Here is a 17284-nt window from a genome sequence, read left to right as displayed (position 1 = left end):
TGACAGAAGATTCCAAATCTCTGTCTCTAGATGGGACTTACTTTCTAACTGTCACATTTTTCTCAGACAAATCTGAGGAGCTAAGAAATTTTGAATTTCGGAGGAGCTAAGAAATTTTGAATTCTGCTCTATGAATTAGGTAGATGTATTAGGTGGCAGAAGTATTCACATTTTGGCAGCTTATAAAACAGATAACTATAAAAAATATAACAACACTTTACATTTGTAAAATATGGAAGAGACCACCGAGCACCTTCAGAGATATTCTCTCAGTTCTCATAACTCCGTGAATATCATTATCCCCATTTTAGGGATCTAAAAACCAAGGTTTACACACATCCTTTTTTTTTTTTTTTTTTTTTTTTTTTTTGCCCAGGGTGATACAGCTAGTAAGTAGAACCAAGTTTAAACCTTAATACTCCAAGTCCAGGGTATTTCCATTATACTACAAGATACCTTATAAAAATGCACATTTAATATTACAGTAAAATACAGTAAATATTACCCAAGAGAATAGAATTGGCTAGTTTCGCCCCCTAGAGGAGGAAATTATAACCTTTTCAAAGATTTGCTTGCTAGAGGTTAAAAATTTGTAGTAAAATTATTATGACATTGATTAAAATATGTGGCTGGAATTTTAAAAGAGGCAAATAAAAATAAAACCAAATGTAAGTTTTTAAAAAAATTAGGACTGTTACCACAGAGGCCCTGCTTATGTGAATTGGGTCATCTAATGCTATTTTAGTGTTTTTAGGATTGTAAACTTACCCATTATAAATTAGCCCAAGAGCATTAATAGTTTATGGTTGGATTTGAAGCCACTGGTGGTTTTGATATTTAAAGAGATTAATTTTCTTGATCTCAGGGAGAAAGCCTATATACAGTGAGTTCTTTAAACCCATGCAAATCTGGGATTTCCTCTGGCTCTACTGTTAACTATCCGTGTGACCTTGAGGAAAGGCATTAACCTCTCATTCTAAGTTTCCTCAACTTTAAGTGGGTAATTATTCCTGTATCTTTGAATTGGTTTAAAAATTAAATATGAAAGCGTAAACAAAGCATAGAGCAAAGGACCCGGCACTCAAAAAATATATTAGTCCTTTTCATTAGGAGACTTGGCAAGCATCTGAACATTGGACTTCATGAGTTTGCTAAAAACAAAACACCCACATACACACAGAGTAACAAAAACAAAACCCCCTTCATGTCTACTTAGATCTACATCTCAAAGTGGGCTACTTAGCACCTCTCCTACACCTTGTTCACAACCAGGAACTTGGTACCCACTCAAAAGGGGTTAGTTGAATTAAACCAAAATCAAATTACTCCACTCCCTGGGGTCTTGCATGTTTATAGGAGCCTGCCGTCGTCAACATCTGATTGGCCAGTATTTTGCTCATGTATAAAGGACGTTGTCCTTGCAGCATTCCTTCGTGGTCTCTAGGCCCTGCCTTTTTGTCATGGTTCATTCCAGCTGAACTAAAATTTCCCCAAACATGACTGAAGCGATGGGCCGAATCTAACAAGATTAAGTTTAATAGGGATAAATGTAAAGACTTATACTTCAGTCCAAAAAGAATCCTGTACAAGTGCTAGATGGGGAATATGGGGATTAGCAGCAACATGTGTGAAAAAGACTTAGGGGTTTTAGTTGATATTAAGCTCAATTAGTCAACAATGTGCTTTCCCTAACAAGAAAGTCTATGTGAACTGAGCCTGCGTTAACTCCCGCCCCTGCCTGGTGATTACCCTACTACACTAGTTCTTAAACTTTAGCTTTACCAGGGTCTCCTGCAAGGATCCTTAGGGTGAGACCACAAACCACAGGACCTTCCCCCAAAGTCTCTCAATCAGTAGGTGTGGGGCGGGGCCTGAGCCTCTGCTTTCCTAACAAGCGCCCAAGTCAGGGCTAATATTGCTGGCCCTGCTAGGATCATGCTCTGGGAACTGCTTTCCTCCACTCTACCTGGTGAAGTAACACAGGAATCCTTGTCACAGTGACAAGGATAGTGAAGAGACTGAAATCATAAGAAAGACAAGGAAAGGAAAGATGTGAAGATTTGTGACCGGCTATAGTATTATTAGTAAAATTAATAATAACTAATATTTGTTGAGGTTTATTCTGGACTAGAAGTTGTACTAAACATGTCATGTGGAATTCATAATAGTAATTAATAATAACAAACAACAACCACATAGCATTTGCTGTGTGTCAAGTTTTGTTCTATGAATTTCGTGTATTTAATTTTCACAGCGTCCTAAGGGGTACATACTGCTATACTCAGACAAGGAAGCTGTATCCCTGAGAACAAACTAGAGAGCTGCATTCGCATGGTCATGAGAGATATGGCTGGGATTTGGATCCAGATGTGCTGACAGTAGGACTCCTGTGACATCAGGAGACCATCTTGGAGGCTCTGGTGAAGTAAAGATGCCATTTGGCTCAAAGAAGAGAAGAATAAAGAAATATAAATTACTTGATGGTGAATGGAAAGTGGGGGGGTTGGTTTATCTATACAATGGAATATTATCTAACATTAACAATGAAATAGCTCATGAAAAGATGGGACAACAGGAAGGAATCTCAAAGTAATTATGGTGAGTGAAATGAACCAAAAATAAGAAAGAAGAAGGAAAGAAAGAAGATTAGATAATATTAACTAATCAATAAGTGACTGAAAGCAGATCAGTGGTTGCCTAGGAATGATGGGAAGGGGTTGGGGGAAGGGATTACAAATAGGCACAAAGAAACTTTTGAAAGTAATGGATATGTTCAGTACTTTGATGATGGCAATGCTTTCAACTGTGTTTAAATATGTCAAAATGTACCAAAATGTACATTTTAAATATGCCCAGCTAATTGTAAGTTAATTATCATTCATCGAAGCTAAAAAACATACATAGGTTTAACTACATTAAGTAAAATCCACAAAGTCTCTGAAGCAGACCAGTATTTTTATTCTATTAATGACTGATTGAAAATTGTGTTTGGTATAGAGATACAACTATAAAATGGGTAATTTTGATAAATGTCCCCTTCATCATATATAATATATACTCATATGTCTTACCAATTTCCAAGTAGAAATAGCAGTTAAATAATAACTTAGATTCTATGAAAACACAACTTGATGGAAAAATCTATTACTAAATTCTGGCTTATTGAAAAAAAAATGACCTTAAGAGGTCATGGATTCTAAAAACTAAAATAATACTTTAATATATTTATAACAGTAGTTGAATACCCACTTCTTATTAAATCCACATTAAAAAATATTCTCCAAAAACTGGTATTTTCCTTCTGAAATATAGGACAGATAGAATTACTCCCATTTAATAGACATTAAAATTTAATTTGTCTGAAGAATGCCATTTTCATAACTTATGATAACAAGAGTCACAATATGTTTGGAAGTTTGCTTTGCTTGGAGTTTAAAATTCAGTTGAAGGCCTGAGTTTATCATAGGTGCTTACTAATAACCATATAGCTAATACTTTCTAAACATATTAATTTTAAAATTTACAAAAAATTCTAATTCACATAACATGTGTTTTCAGGGCTTATAAGAAATATGATGTCAGTGTGCAAAGAATTCTAATGAAATCTGGAGATGCTCTTCTAGAACTCCTCTTGGAACTTTTCAGGATTACTAATATACTAATACAATGCTGTTCTCAAATTACTTGTGCTTTAGTACTGAATCTCTTTGCAGAGGTGGGTCACATACCCTCAACATCTTTATTCTCACTTCAAGAGGAAACCTAAGTTGCTCTATCTCCTCACTCTATTCCCAGAGAGAATACTATACAAGTCAAGGACAAACTCAAGGATACAGCTGGGCCTCCAAGATAAGGAACGGAGGAGATTTGGGGCAGAACGAATGAAGACCAAGTAACTCCTGCAGATCTAGTCTCTTTCCTCCATGGATAGAGGGGCCCTGGGGAGGAGGACAGAGGCCTCCTGGAGACTGCTGAGACCTATGAAGAGGCAGGCCTTGAAATAAAAAGAGCTATAGATTCAGTTTCAGCCAGGAAGAGAGATCAGGGACTGAGGTGATTCAAAGGCCACAGAGAAATAAGAAGATGGGAGCACTGTCTTTTCTCCCCCCATTCCCAGCTACTGTGCAGGTAGATGAAACCTCAAAATTCTGACTGGGGCCTTGGCTTTCAAGGCCTGACACTCAAGTGGGAAGGAATCCAAGAATGTCCTTCCGGGATTAATTATTTAAGTTTTATTCACAGTTAGCCCTTCACCCAACAATCTCTGGTGTTTCCCACTGTGGTGTGGGTAGGTATTCTAGTATCTAAAGAAACCACAAAATCATGTTTAGATAAAACCTTTATAGACTTGTCTTAATCGGTTTTCTGTTGCTATAACATAATACCTGAGACTGGATATTATTTTGCTTCACAGTTCTGGAGGTGGGGAAGCCAAAAGGGCAAGCTGGAACATATGCAAGAAGCAACACATGAAAGTCAGCCTCCTCTTAACAACAGTATGCACTAGCCAGGTCTGGAGGCACATACCTATAGTCTCATGGAGTTAATAACTAATCCAATTCCATGAGAACAAGAACTCACAAGAGAAAGGCATTTCTCTATTCAAGAAGCCTTCATCTCCATGATCCAAATACCTCCTACTAGGCACCATCTGCCAACACTACCACATTGAGAAATGGAGGCTTCAGCATGTGAATTTAGAGGACACAACCAAACCATAGCAAGGCTCAATCTAGATTTCCCTTCCTCCTTCCCCTCCCCTTCCCTCCCCTCCCCCTCCCTCCCTCCCTCCCTCCCTCCCTTCCTTCCTTCCTCCCAGAATTAAACCCAAGGATGCCAAGGGCACTTTACCACTGAGCTACATCTTCCAATCCTTTTTATTTTTTCATTTGAGAAAATGTCTTGCTAAGTTGCTGAGGCTGGCCTTGAATTTGTGATCCTCCTACCTCAGCCTCTGGAGTCACTGGGATTTCAGGTATCTGCCACTGTGCCTGACAGAAATTTAGATATCTAATTTGTATCCAAGGATACTTAATTTAGTCAAGAGCCACCGGGAATGAGGCCTTGTAGAGGAGAATATCACTAAATGGAGGTCACCAGGCCTGGCTTTAGGTGTGAAGGACCTATACAGGTATACTGCCCTCTCCCTACCTCCATTGGGGTTAATCCTCTACTCTGTTAAAAAAAAAAAATTCTTAACTAAGTTTTGAACAAGGAATTCTGCATTTTCATGTTGCATCAGGCAGCAAGTTATGCTGTAGATCCTGAAGGTAACAATGTCAGACCTGGATTACAGATCTCTCCCTGGTGGCAAATCTCTTCTGCCTGAACACCCTATTCCTATTTGCCATATTTGTCAGCTATTTTTCAAAAAAAAACAATGTATTTCAAATGTATTACACCTCCCTTACCAACAATGTGTTCTCTTGTTCTTTAATAATAATCTGAAAAATCTTGTAGGATTCAAATGTATTTAATCCAGAATTTATTTTACATTAAAAATGAATGCCAGAACTATAATCCTATGAGTATAGTTTTATGCAGAATTTTTTTTAATATACATCTGCACTTCTTTTAGCGGAGTAAATGCATCTGAACCACAGCTATAATCCACAAGTCTTCTAGCCATAGCCATATGCACAAGCTATTCCAAAGCATTCAACTGACTTTTATCTCCTCACATAAAATCATGCAGACATTTGGATCATCTGGGAAGTAAAGGTCCCTACTTATGTGTACAGACTGACCCTTAATTTGTCCCTTCTTGGCTGCCCAGGCCACTGGCAGAGGAAACAAAAGCTATTTCCTAAGGGAGAAGGCCCAAGTGAAATTCTGACCTAGCCAGACTTGTTGATGATTCAAATAAAACTGAAATACAAAGCACAGAAAGAGTTGCTTTATAAAACTGATATGAGTGGGTCCAGGCCAATACAATCCTGATTTTTTTTCCCTCCTATTGTTTTGTGTTATTTTGTTTCCTTTAACTAAGCTAACTTTTAAAGGGTTATGTCTACAGCAGCCTAGGGAGCACACACAGCTGTGTCTGATACAGTGAATTAGATTTTTTGGCTGCAGGAAAAGTTACAAGATCTGTAGATTGCCTCTTTGCGGGGAAGAGTGGGAGCTCAATGTGAATAAATGCTGCAGGAGAGGCGGTGGCGGAAAAGGAAGCTGAAGGATGAAGACTACACAATTAGGATATTTAGAGGCTGTTAATTTGCATCACACACTCTCCACAGACCCTAATTGATCCTAATTTCAATAATTGTTCAAGTAATTTCATAAGTACAGTTGAACTCCATTAATTTGGGTGCTCTCAACCTAAAATTTGTATAAGCGATATGATTGAACTCTGCTGGTTTATCTTTTTATAGTGGGCATAAAAATGACTAGTAATACAGATGATTATTGAAAAATAAACTATGTTTAAAAAACATTTTAAAGCACTCTCAGGTGCTTTATAACTCTTGGCTTTATTGAAAAATATTTTTGTAGTTTAGCACATACTGTGAGCAAGAACCAGGCAAGGGGTTTTTATTATAAAGAAGCATAAATAAAAGGCCTGTCTTCAGTGAGCTTAGAGGCCAGGGTGTGAAAGAAGACAGGTACATAGAAATACGACTCTCAATACTAGGTAACTTGAAAAGTAGGGAATGAAAGCTATAGATAATGCATTCTGTGAATTAGGGCAGAGCTCATAATGCATATGTGGTCATTGCTCTGCTACAGAGTTACTGTGAAAACTTGAAAATTTTAACTCTTTCTTTTAGATACCCTGATGCAGATTTTCCTCTTCATTGAAACATTTTCATTCGGTCTTTAAATATGGAGCATCTACTTCAAGTAAGAGATTGTGCTAGATTTTAAAGGGAACATATCAAGGAAGATGCTGTTCTTAACCTGAAGGAATTTTTCCAGTGAATATTTCTCAAGCTAAGTGAATTTCTAATCATTAAAAAGGCGCAGACTCGGTGTATTAGATTGGATTCCCCCAGAAGCTGAATCTGAAACAAGAATATGATTTTAAGTGGTTTATTTGGGGCTGATCACAGATTTTGTTAGGAGGGAAGTTAGACAAGGAAACAGAGTAGCTGATAATAAAAGAGCATCAAGAAGCAGATTCCTGTTGTGAGCAACTGGGCCTCAGTCCCTGGGGAACTCCAGGGACCCTACAAAAGATGCCTTGGTTAAGCAGCAGGGGAACAAGGACACTGGGGTTTTTAATCCTCCAGTTTGCTTCCTTCATTGGTTGAGGGCTAGTCCTGCTGGATGAATACTCCCAACATTTGTGGTCTGCCCTGGTTCCAGGTTCAAGAGGAAAGTCCTCAGGTGATTGCTCACAGCTGAAGTCCAAATGTGTGCATGGGAAGATATGCCTAGGGGAAAGGCAGGGCGCTAAAAGTATCAATTGCACAAGGGTGAAATAGGATTCCACATTTTACAAAAGAAGACTGCTGCAAGAGGTGGTACTTCAGGAAGGCCACACAAAGGTGGTGGAGCTCTTGGGGGAATGACAACCTTCGTGGGAATAACTACAAGCCCAAATGCATGGAGATGGAGAAGGCACATAGTAGTCACTAGCAGCAAACATCCCTGGAGAAACAGTGTAGGGTTACAAGGAATATGTCTGAAAAGATAAACAGTAACCAGAGTAAAGCGTTTTTAAATCAGGTATGGCAGTAATCCCAGCAACTGGGGAAGGCTGAGGCAGGAGGATCACAAGTTCAAACACAGTCGCAGCAACTTAGCAAGGCCCTAAGCAACTCAGTGAGACCCTGTCTATAATAATAATAATAATAATTATTATTATTATTATTATTTTATTGTTTATTATTATTATTATTATTATTATTATTATTATTATTATTATTATTGGGCTGGGGATATGGCTTGGTGGTTAAGCTCCCTGGGTTCAATCCCTGGTACAAAAAAAAAAAAAGCCTCTCTAAATGTCCTATCCAGCAACTTTAAACTGTATCCTGGAGACTAGGTATCAAGGAGACTAAATATGTTTGATTACTAGAGTGACGTGACTAAATTTCTATTTTAGCAAGTTAGCTCTGGAAAGCTCCTCACAATGTTCAGGATAGCCTGGAGGAGGTGGACAGGAGGCTCTCCTTTGAGCCAAGGTGAGATATAATCAGAGCTAGTACAAGGGCACCGACAGAACAAAGAAATGATACAGTTCTGGGACACGCTGAGAGGGGCTCTCAGGGCTGCATACCAGAGAAAGATGGAGGAGTAGGGGTGGCAACAATGAAACCTGATGACTCACTGGACTGATGTTGTTTTTAACTGAGGTATTAAATTGTAACAGAAAGAGATTTTGTGTTTGGAATTTGGATCTGTTGAATTCCATGTGGGCTGTTAACCTGGAGGATTCCAGCAGGCAGTTTTCGAATGTGGGGTCCATAGCTGGGCACGCTGACGCTTGCCTGAAATCCTATCTACTTGGGAGGCCGAGTCAGGAGAATCACAAGTTCAGGACAAGCCTGGGCAACCAAGAGACACTCTCTTTCAAAATAACAAAAATAAACTGAAGATGTAGTTCAGTGGCAGAGCACCTGCCTAGCATGCATGAGGCCTATTCTTAGTACTGGGGGCAGGGAAATAAGGACGATGTGTCCAGAGCCTCAAGAGAGCTGGAGCCAGAGGTTCACATTTGGGATTCCTCACCAAGGAAGATGGCAAAATGAGACAACTATAGGTTGGCTACCATATGTTCATAATCAATAATGTTTTCCTGTAAGCATAATTTGAAACAGATATTTCCAGATACTTACTAAATTAGGATATAGAATTTCCCTTTCCAATTTTTGTTTTAAATATGGAAGTAAATGACTGACTTATGGAGCTATAAAATACAAAGTTTCCTCCTCTTATTGAAGTCTATGAATCAGAATATAGTAATTACAAGTATCAATTGAGGATAAACTACAAAACATTGTTCAGATCTTAGGGTAGTGGCCGAAAATACCTGATCACAAAATCCTGAATGTTGTGAATGATTCTAAAAATACTTCAATTGTGTTGCAGGTGAGCTACTTTTTTTTTTTTTTTTTTTTTTGTATTAGGGATTGAATCCAGGACTTTTAACCACTGAGCCACATCCCCAATCCTTTTTGTTTTTAATTTTGAGACTGGGTCTCAAGTTGCTTAAAGGCCTAGCTAAGCTGCTAAGGCTGGCTCTAAACTTGCAATAATTCTGCCTCAGCCTCCCTAGTCTCTGGAATTGCATGCCTGGTAGGAGCTACTAATTTTAAAGTACCAAATGAAGCAGTTATCCAGTTCATATTTGCCAGGCTCCTCTAACTTGACTTCCTTTTCCAAGGTTGTGTGCCTGGTGATCTATTTCTGCAGAGGCTCTGCAGAATATTTCTCAACCAACTTTAGGCCCCTTCTGCTATTTTCCTTACTAGCAGAAAAGAAGTGAAGGTATGTGTTGAAATTTGTGGAAGCCCCACAAATAACACTATTTTCCTCACTTGAGTTTTAAATCAAAGGACATTAGGCAAATGGAAAATAGCATAGCACCTTTATTATCAACATCATCACCTTCACCATCATCATCATTGATAAAGACCAGGTTACAGGATGTGGTTTAGATGAGGAGAGAAAATGGGCATCCAGATGCTGAATTCCTGAATTAGATAGATTTATCCAACATGCCATCTGCAAATTGTACAACCACAGATTTCCCCATGTGGGAACCTACCTTGTAAAACAAACTAGAGGCATGGAAATGCCAACCAGAATTCAATTAATTCTCAAGACTGAAAGTGAAGGAAAAGGATAGGGTCATGCAAGTCTATTTCCTTATCTCATATTCACTCACAAATTATTTCTTAAGTCACTTATAACTTAAATGTCCCATGTACTGAAAATTGAATCCATCTAAAGACACTTCCTCCTTCTTTGTCACCTCCCTGCCTTCTTAATCACCCACAAACTCATAGGCTAAAGACTTAAGAAGGGCTGGAAAACCGAATCTGTAGTTAGAAAAGTCCTCAGAGATTTATAGCCTGACAGCTTGACCCATCAGTGCAGGGAGGTGAGGTGACTTGCCCATGGTCACACAGTTTAATTAGGGGAAGACCTTAGGCTAATACTTAAGTTCAAAGTTCAAAACAGAGGTCTGGTAAAACATGCCATGACTTGATTTTATACTTTTGTACACCACTCAAAGGTGCTTTTGAACAGAAACATTAGCCAGATGGTGTTAACTTTTTCAAAGAATCTCTAACCCAAAGAGAACTTAATGAGGCAGCAGACTTTCACATAGACTTTATTTATCCTGATATGAGCAATGTCTTCTGAGACCACTGGGTGTGTTCCTTCTACTCTGGAAAGCACAGGTCTTTGTATTCAGAAAATACTTATTCTGTTTCTTTGCTTGTGCAGAGTCAACTCCTAACTAGCTTAGGACCTGGGACATAGTAGGCTCTCAAGAAATGGTGCATAATGAATGAATACAGGAAGGAACAAATACACAAGATTTCCTTCTCATTCCGAAAGGGGCATGAAGGAAAAAAAAAATCAATGCTGTTCCAGTTATGATAATTTAAAAAGCACAATAGAAAATGCATCAATTTACTAAATTCTGTCAAAAATGTTTTCTAAACAATTTGGCATGAAATGAATTCAATTATTAATAATTTGCATTCAAACTGACTTAAGCAGAGAGAATGGAAAGGAAAGAAGTAGCAGGAAAGAGCCAAATTTTTAAAAAGTAATAATAAGTAGTTAGGAGAACCTTACTAGTTATGAGAGACAGTCCTCACAATCCCACAAAGCCCAGATTGACAAGAGAACAGGGAGCGCTAAACCGAGTTCACTCCTGAGCAAAATGCCTCCCTTCTGAATAGCGGCCCTACAGCATGTAAGGTTTATATTTATACTAGGAACTTTACACATCCTATTCTATTTTAACCTTACAATCACTCTATGAGGTAGGCATTATAAATTCCATCCCAAGAGAACATTATGTTAAGTGAAATAAACCAGACACAGAAAGAAAAATATTGTATGATCCCACTAATATATGTGCTATGTTTTGAATTTGTCTCATTCCAAACTTGTGTTGAAGCTGGGCATGGTGAGACATGCCTGTAATCTCAGAGATGGGGGCAGGGGGACCAAGAGAGTGAGGCAGCAGGTTCACAAGTTTGAGGCCAGCCTTGTAACTTAGGGAGACTCTGTTTCAAAATAGATTTAAAAAGGGCTGGGTATGTAGTGCAGTGGTAAAGTGTTTAATCCTCTGTACAAAATACAAATAAAACAAAACAAAAATATGCATGATGAAATTTAATTGCCATTGTGACCATATTAAGAGGTGGGACCTTTAAAAGGTGATTAAATACTGTTGCAATGGAACTGGGCTAGTTAACTTGAAAGTGTGTCTTTTAAGAGTTGAGCCTCCATGGGGCTGGGGTTGTGGCTCAGTGCATTAGGTTCAATCCCTGGCATTTACATAAAAAATAAAAATAAAAAATAAAATAAAAGTATGTTTCCATCTACAACTAAAAAAATATTAAAAAATAAAAAAGAGTTGAGCTTCCTCTTGCCCTCTCTTTCTCACACATGCTTTCTCACTTCTGTTGTGTTATAAGGATGCAAGAAGACCTCACCAAATACTGAACAATAATGCCATCATATATTGAACTTTCCAGCCTCCTGGCCTGTAAACTATTATCATTTATAAATTACCCATACTAATGCATTCTATTAGAGCAACAAAAAAGAGACTAAGAAAATATAATTTTTTTTTTTGTACTGGGGATTGAACCCAGAGGCGCTCAACCACTGGGCCACAACCCAAGCCCCCCCACCCTTTTTTATATTTTATGTAGACAGGGTCTCGCTGAGTTAGTAAGTGCCGAAGCTGCTGAGGCTGGCTTTGAACTCACAATCCTCCTGCCTCAGCCTCCTGAGTCACTGGGATTACAGGCATGCACCACCACACCCAGCTTAGAATTTTTTAAAAGTCCAATGTACACAGAGAAAAAATAGAAGTGATCAGGGGCAATAGGTGGGCCAGGAAATAGGAAGAGGTAAGTCAGAAGATACAAAGTAGAGATCTAAGGACCAATAAGTCTAGAGATCTAAAGTATAGCATGAGGACTATAGACAATAAAATTGAACTGTATTTGGTATTTCTGTTAGATGAGTAGATTTTAGTTGCTCCTGCCACAAAAGAAAGAGGTAACTATGTGAGATGCTGGATATGTTAATTTGTATCAGTACAGTAATCCTTTTATTGTCTATATGATTTTGATAAAATCATTTTGTACACCTTAAATATGCACAATAAAATTTATTCTGAAAAATTAACCCCATCATAAACTACACATCACGTAGCTCCACAAATGTTGAAGTTAAATAACAAACTAATGTCATATAAATTTACCTTTAAGCTTACCTTCATCTCTCTCCTTTGTTAAAGACTTTTCCTCTTGCTCAAACATCAATCCATTAATTGTAAATGTATTTATTTGTTAAACAATAAGTGGGATAATAAACTGGACTATATAAGTAATGAACAACTAATTGATGAAATTAAGAATACAATGCTATTGTACACCAAAATTTATAAAATTTTGAGGAAACTGTAGAAGATCTTAATAAATAGACATTTCATGTTCATAGACTAAAAGACTCAATATTTGTTAATATGACCATTATCTATAAATTGAACTATGGATTAAATTAATTATACTTTTTGAAGAAATTGACAAGAAGATACAAACATTTATATGGAAATAAAAAGCACCCAAGACAGCCAAAACAATTTTTTTAAAAACAACAATTTTAGAAGACTTTCACTCCCTGATTTAAAATCCTACCATAAAGCTACGGTTATCAATATAGTGTGAGTCTGGCACAAAAACAGACATAGATCAATGGAACAGAATTGAGAGTCCTGAAATAAATCCTTATACTTTTATTCAACCTAGTTTTGGCAAATATGCCAATGTCATTTATTCAGGTAGGATTCTGTTCAACAAATGGTATTGGGAAAACCAGAAAACCATATATAAAAAAGATAAACTTAGACCATCACCTCAAGCCACATATAAAAATTAACTCCATATGAAATATAGATTTAAATGTAAGAGCTAAAAATATAAAAATTTTAGAAGAAAACATAGGATAAAATCTTCAAGACCTTGGGTTAGACAAAGATTTCTTGGATATGACACAAACAGTATAGCCCATGAAAGAAAGCAAATGATGATAAATTAGACTTTATCAAAAGTTAAAACTTTTACAATTCAAAATACATCATTAAGAAAATAAAAATATAGCTGGGTATGGTAACAAAGTTCAAAGCTAGACTGATCAATTTAGTAAGATCCTGTCTTAAAAGAAAGAGGACTAGGTAAGTAGCTCAATGTAGAGCACTTGCCTGCATGCACTAGGCCCTGGGTTCTATCCCTACTGCAGGAAAGGAAAGACAAAAAAAGGAAAGAAGAAAGGAAGAAAATGAAAACAGACTGGGGGAAAATGTTTGCAAGCCTCATATCAAAGTAAAGGATCTGTGTCCAGAATATAAAGAAAACTCATATGACTCAATGAAAATAACAAAAGTAAAGAAAAAGAAAACAATAATCAAGGGGCTGGGGCTATAGCTCAGTGGTAGAGTGCTTGCCTCGCACATGTGAGGCACTATGTTTGATCCTCAGCACCACATAAAAATAAATAAAACAAATAAATATATTGTGTCCATCTTAAATTTTAAAAATTTAAAAAATAAAACAACAATCAAAACATGTGCAAATGACATAAACAGTCATTTCACCAAAGAAGATATATAAATAGCTGCTCTGCTGGTGATAATTGTGTTAGATACTTGAAAAGAGGCTCAACTTCATTGTTCATTAGGCTAATGGAAGTAAAAAACCACAATGAAATATTATTTCATATCCACTAGAATAGAATGGCCAGAAGACATAGAATAACAAATGCTGATGAGGATATGGAGAAATAAGAGCTACCATCCATTGCTGATAGAATGTAAATTGGCAACTTTGAGAAAAAAAATTGTCAGTTTCTCAAAAAGTGGACACCAAAGTTACCACACAACCCAGTAATTCTACCCCTAGTTATTCAACCAAGATAAATGAAAACTAGAAGAAAACATAAAGAAGACATGAAGACTTGCATCAGAAGGTTGATATCAGCAAACACTGAAAACAACTCAAATGCCCATCTATTTGTGAAAGTATAGGCGAGATGTGTCTATTAATACAATGGAATACCACGTAAAAATAAAAAGGATCAGATCACTGACACATGCCACATGGTGGGTGAACCTAAAAAAAAACATGTGAAGTACAATAAACAAGATTCAAAAGACCCATGTTGAATGATTCATATGTGTGTGTACAAATATATAAATATACATATATAAACTTGTATATTTATATGACAAATTTATGGAGAAAGAAAGTAAATCAGTGGTTGCCTGGGGTTGAAGGTATAAAATGGGACTAACTGTGAGCATGAAGAATCTTATTTGGGGTGCAAAAGTATTCTACAACTGACTTACAGGGATGGATGGGTATGACACTAACGGTACAGTCCATGAAAGAAAGCAAATGTTGCATCACTCTGTAAAGTTCTTAAAAATCATTGAATTGCATGCTCGAAATGCGTAAATGGTATATAAAAATATTTTAATTTTTTTCCAAAATAAATTAAATTTTAAAATAAATTAGTAAAAGCTATGGCAAAATTTGATTGTAGACGCAGCACAAAATCATTTGCTCAAGCTCAAATCTTGATATCATTATGGACATATTCTCCTTCTAACTTGGCCCTGCAGATCAGGTACCAAGGCCTTCCTTGTTCTTCTTTTGAACGTTATTGCATGAACCCATTTTTAAATTTTCCTGTCTAAAACCATCTAATACAGATTTTCTTTACTTCCCTTAGTTAATCGTATTGTACTTGCAGATGGCTTCCCTAACTCTAATTACTTCCTGTAGGTTATACAGCATTAGTTACTAGATTAATCTTCCAGTTGCATTGATTTTACCAGGTTACACTTTCTATTCCCCAGACCTCTAGCTGTTCTAACAGGGGTAGTATACAGTGTGTGATGGATAATTTTAGGTATCCACTTGACGAGGTTAAAGTCTACTTAGATAGCGGGTAAAAACAGAATGTCTGTGAGGGTGTCTGGAATAGATTAGCACTTGAATCTGTAGACTAAGTAAAGAAGACTCATCCTTACCAAGCCATCATCCAATCCATTGATACAAAAAGGCAGAAAAAAAGGATAAAATTGCTCTCTTGTGTGGTATGGAGCTAGGACATTCCTCTTCTGCCCTCGGATATTGGAGCGCTCCAGATTCTCAGGCCTTTGGCCTTGGACTAAGAGATACACCATTGGCTCCCAGGGGTCTCCAGCTTGCAGACAGCAGATGGTGGGAAAATTTAGCCTACATAATCAAATGAATAATTTCCATAATAAATCCCTTCTTATAGATCTCTCTGTATATCTCACTGGTCTTGTCTGTCTGGGAACCTGAGTAATACACTGTGCTACAATGGCTTTCTTGGACTTACCCTATACTTCCAATTTTATTTTTCACATTGAATCCCATATTAGTTTCTTTCTTTCTTTTTTCTTTTTTTCAGTGCTGGGATTGAACTTAGAACCTCACACATACTAGGAAAGTACTCCACCATTGAGCTACATCCCCAGCTTTATTTTTCTTTTTCTTTTTCTTTTTTTTTTTTGGTATTAGGGATTGAACTCAGGGACACTCTGCCACTGAGTTACATCCCCAGCTCTTTTTATTTTCTATTTTGAGACAGAGTCTCGCTAAGTTACTTGGAGCCTCACCATGTTGCTGAGACTGGCCTTGAACTTTTGAGCTCCCTGCCTCAGCTTCTGGAGTCTCTGGGATTATAGGCATGTGTCATGGTGCACCTGCTCCCATATATATTGGCTTAAAACAATATATATTTGTTATCTTACAGTTCTGAATGCAGCATGTCTGGAATAGCGGTATCAGCAGGGCTGTGTTCTCTCTGAAGGTCAAGGAGAATCAATTTTCTACTACTGCCAGCTTCTGGTAATAGCTGGCTGTCCTTATAGACACATCCCCCAACTCTCTGCCTCTGTCTTAACATGGTTTTCTTTGCTTTTCTAAGGATGTTTGACCTTGGATTTAGGCCCACCCTAATCCATGATACTCCTCTCAAGATCTATAGCTGAATTGTACCCACAATGATCCTTTTTTCCAAATAAGGTCACCTGAAACCTCTGAAGTTTTCAGGACATTGTTTTTTGAGGACGCCACCATTCAATCCATTACACTCCCCTATATTCCTTTCATATCTTTAGACATGTTATTTCCACATTTGAAATTTTTCTTCCATTCTCTTTCCCAAATCCTGTTCGGTTTCTGTACCCTGTTCATAAAGCCTTCTCCTAATCAGAACACCCTGTATTAGTTTCTTCTTTTCCTGAACTCCTATAGCACTTGCTGTTCTACTCATTTGTGCATTGTTTATGTTCATGTTTGTAGGTCCTGCTTGCCAACCAGATTTTAATCTCCTGTAAGAGGATCTCAAACTTCAAAGAAGAAGTGTTTCTCAACTTTGGCGGCATATCAGAATCATCTAAAGATCTTTAAAAAGACCACCCCTAGGGCGGAATGTTGCTCAGAGGTAGTGTTTGCCTAACATGCATGACACCCTGGCTTCAATTCCCAGTACTGCCAAATAAGTAACCCCCCTTCCCACACACACACAAACATCCCTAAAGGTTGTTTTGTTCTGTTTTGGTTTGGTACTGGGGATTGAACTCAGGGACACTTACTGATTAGCCACATCCCTATTTTGAGACAGGGTCTTGCTAAATTGCTGAGGTTCTCTAAGTTTCCAAGGCTGCTCTCAAATTTGCAATTCAGCTTCCTCAATCACTGAGATTACAGGTGTGCACCACTGTGCCTGGCTTGAGGTTCTGATTTAACTAGGCTAGGAATATACGCCAGACATGAGCACTCTTTAAAGTCTTATTTCATTCTTTTTTTTTTTTTTTTTTTGTCCTGAGGATTGAACCCAGGGGCACTTTACCACTGAGCCATTATCTCCAGCCCTTTTTATTTTTATTTTAAGGCAGAGTCTCACTAAATTGGTTAGGGCCTCACTAAATTGTTGAGGCTAGTCTGGAACTTGTGATCCTTTTGCCTCAGCCTCCCAAGACTCTGGGATCACAGACATGTACCACTATGCCCAACATTCCCTTATTTCATTCTAACTTGCTGCCAAG

Source organism: Marmota flaviventris, chromosome 8 (assembly GCF_047511675.1).
Source record: "Marmota flaviventris isolate mMarFla1 chromosome 8, mMarFla1.hap1, whole genome shotgun sequence".
NCBI classification, from domain to species: Eukaryota; Metazoa; Chordata; class Mammalia; order Rodentia; family Sciuridae; genus Marmota; species Marmota flaviventris.
Note: the sequence above shows the minus strand (reverse complement) of the source record.